The following is a 4,107-nucleotide window of genomic DNA, read 5'->3' as shown; positions in this document are numbered from 1 at the left end:
AGAGCTCTGGAAAAAAGAATACAAGAAAAGGCCACTTTCTTCCAAATACTGTAATATGAGACCATGATTCTTGGAGCTCCTGCAACCATCATGTCCTCTAGAATTAATTCCTTTCCCCCCTCTGAAGCTATGCACAAAATAAGAGAACAAAGTCTCTGAAATCAGAGACTAATTGTTTCCAATACAGAAATTAATTTTTAAAAGAAGTTAATTTTAAAGACCTGCTAATTGTTGAATGAATGGGAACTAAAAAGAAATCAGAGCTACTGTTATATACTTGTTCCTTTTATGCCCTACCCCACCTCTAATTACTATACTTAACTATTTATTATCCTCCACTGTACAACTTGATTTTTGCCTACTCCAAAATGATTTGGAGTGAATAGTGACCACTATATGCCCACTTCAACACCTAGATTTGTACTTATAAGCACTTTTAAATTACCAGTGTTTCAAGATTTGTCATGTGTCTCCTGTAATAGTTTTACATGACCCTACTTGTCTATCTGTGATCCGGCGTTGTTTCACAATAGGCCATACTCCTGCATTCAATAAATAAAGCTAGGGCTCTTCATAACTCCTAAGAAAGATAAATTTACCCATCATTCTGTTTTCAAGGAACTGGGAACAAAAGATGTGACAAAACAGGTCAGAAAAAAAGTTGATCATGTTGACTGTGCTCTATAACCCAATAATCACACAAACCAAAGTGGCAAGGTGATCACAGACCTTTGGTGACAGGACTCATTATCTTAAAGAGCAATTTAACAGGAAAGAACAGTTCATCTTGTTCAGTGAATAGAAAATGTCGGAGTTGAATAGTTATCATTTTTATAGCATCTGTGGCCTAGCACACAGGAAAAAAAAAAAAAAAAGAATCATGAAGTTTAAATCCAGGTGATAATTTATGTCTGGTATACACATTATTAAGTAATGGTTTTCATTTGAATAAGGTTTTAATTTGAATAAGTTAACACTCCCCTCCTGGACTGATGCTGTTCCTATCCATTTTTGAGGGAATGTGGTGAGGAGGAGAGAAATAGTGGGGAAATGAGAGGAAGTTTCTTGGTCACCAGTTGACAACTACCCCCACTTCTTGCACTGATTCTAAAAAGCTCTGAGAGTCAGATGGTCTCTTGGAGCAAAGGAATTTACCTTTAAAATATGGTAGATTATTCTTCATCTTAGATAAAGCAAATTTTTCTTGGTTAAGGTTACCCATTCTTTGCAATAGCTAGAGGAATGACTTCTGTCTTCCAAATTTTCATGGAAGCCCGCGAGCCAGTAGAAAGGACAGACAGAAGGAAATCCCCAGAATCAGAAGTAATGGAACAAGAAATGGTTAAATGTTCCACATGGCAGTTCAGTGGATTTAGTGTAATTACACCCAATGTTCTTATCTTCAACTTTCTTAAAAACACCCCTGATACGTTAGAGCAAGATTAGAAATACAAACTAGCGTGAGGAAAATAAAAGAGTCACTATGGCATACAAGATGTTAGGGTAAGTTCCAGGATCAGACACATCTGAGTACAAAACCCAGACCCCCCATTTCTAGCTGTGTCAACTGGGGAAACGATTTAACTTCTCCAAGCCTCAGCATCCCCATTATATTAGAGGATATTGATGTAAAAATTACATGAGCTTATGTATGTAAAGCATTTCCCAGAGTGCCTGCAGTTGCTAAGCACCCAAGAAACAGTACTGATTATTGTGCTACTACTAATAATGATCTATATTCCTATCTCACAAATAAGCACTATTAATGTTTTGGCAGGTAGGCTTTCATTTTGTTTTCTATGTGTATGCTTCACATACTTTTTATTCAATAATGGGATCATACTATGCATAATGTCTGTAGCTTGTTTTTTTTAAACAATCTTTCCATGTCAATAAATAAAGTTCCACAATATAATTTCCGGTGGCTGTCTAATACTTCCTTTTATAGCTCTCCAATAATTTATTTCACTGATCCTTTTATTGCTGAGCATTTAGGATACACCCAAATTTTTGCTATGATAAGCAATGAAATGATGAATAACCTTGCACATAAATACTTCAATATAATCTTCATTGGGTTAAATCCCTAGAAGTGAAATCTCCAGGTCAAAGTGAATGTACACTTTTTTAGATTTTTTGACACATTTTGACAAATTTTCTTCCAGAAAAGACTCCCACTGAGAATATGTGAAATTCTCTTTTCTCTGAAACTATCCACAACACTGGGTTTTATAATTTCACCTTTGCCAATATGATAGAAGTGAGAAAGTGTTTCATTGCTGTCACTATAAAATAAAAGCACTCTAATGGCTAAATGAAATCTGTTAATTGCTATTTTCCAGTTGAAGTTTATTCTAGAGAAGTATTCAACAAACTATGGCCCACAGACCAAATCTCACCTGCTGTCTATTTTTGTGTATCCACAAGCTAAGAAATGTTTTTACAGATGAACACTTGCAATCAGTTTGATGATAGGGAATGCTAACTTGAACTCCGGTTAAGTAAAATGTTATTTAGAAGAAAATTCAATTATTCTCATTAGCCAAACTACATTATGAAAACTTGTAACCAATAATCATTATTCTATTTTGAATTTTTTCAAAAAATTCTTAGGAAATTTGTTTGCTTTCATGTTATATAATTATCTACATAATATTCTCAATTTTGTACCCTGGCACACTAAGCACAAAATACTTACTATCTGGCTTGTTTACAGAAAAAAAACTGCCAACTCCTTTTCTAGAGTCCCAATTACAAATATGAAAGCTTAACCATATTTTTAAGTATTTCTCCTTATATATGAGAGTGACAAATTTATCGAGGATATTCATTTCTTCCACATATCAGTGATGCTCAAACCTGGAATTGTCAGGTTTCTCAGAGATAATCTTGGGAGGAAAAGAAATGAGGGCAAGGAGAAGCCAACAAGTCATCACACTTCAAACATCTTTATTGCCTCTTCTTTCATATCTAGGTTCCAAATAAGATTTCATGTAAATAATTAGTCCCATTGTAAAAAAAAAAAAAAAAAAGTGTCTGAAAACTGCTTTGTAACATGAAAGGGGGCTTCCCTTTTGTCAGAGGCTTCTTTTGTGTGTCTTCTTCCAGTGACCACTGACAGTAGATGCTTCCCAAGAGATCCCAGTCAACCAGCTTTGAAACCAAACTGCTCAGCTTTTTAAAAGGTTATATTTCTGATTGATGAAAATGGCTAATGACCATTACAAATAAATCCAAATTGGTACTGGTAATTTTTTCTCCCTTCAGGAGGAAACAAATCTTGATTCACAAAACTACTTCACACTTAAAACTGTTCAGCAACTATTCCCATAGGAGGAGAGGACAAAATAGAATTTAAAAGGAAAAATAAGCAGAGGCACCTGGGTGACCCTTGGTTAGGCGTTGGACTCTTGATCTCAGCTCAGGTCTTGATCTCAGGGTCATGAGTTCAAACCCCATGTTGGGCTCCATGCTGGGTGTGGAGCCCACTTAATAAAATAAAATAAAATAAAATAAAATAAATTAAATAAAATAAGAACAGAAAAATGTAAGCCTAATTTTCTTTTTTCTGAGCAATTTATTTAGGTTGTGAGAGTAAACTATACTGAAGCTATTCCTTCACTCTGTGGCAAATGTAATGAAATGGTTAGGAACAAAAAAATAAACACAGGAATAGGGACCGAGTTGTTTTTCCATTAACTGTGACTTTCTTGATGATGGTGCATTTCCAGAAGGCTTAACATAATTGCCTCTTCCCTTCCTGAAGCTGCTTTAGATACATCCTGACACATTCACACACGCACAGCTCTCCTACCTTCGGGTGCAATTTGGCAGGAAAATTCTTTCAAATAAGGAAGAAAGAAAATTGTCTGCTCTTTACTGGGTATAAGCTATTAAAAATCAACAACAAAATTGTGTATCAATTCCATAACGGGAGCTTCGGGCACCAGAATTAAAATGGGTCTAATCAGTTTGTATCAAAGTTATCTTCATTCTGGAGTGAGATAAGTCAAGACAATGAGAATATAATCAATCGAATTATCAAAAGAGTAATGGTGATAATAGCAATAATAGCTAATGTTTGGGTGCTGTCTGTGTAGCAGGCCA

Source organism: Eumetopias jubatus, unplaced genomic scaffold (genome assembly GCF_037043125.1).
Source record: "Eumetopias jubatus isolate StellerSeaLion01/CBP00866 unplaced genomic scaffold, mEumJub1_p1.0 scaffold_2, whole genome shotgun sequence".
In the NCBI taxonomy this organism is placed as follows: Eukaryota; Metazoa; Chordata; class Mammalia; order Carnivora; family Otariidae; genus Eumetopias; species Eumetopias jubatus.
This window is presented reverse-complemented; position numbering follows the sequence as displayed.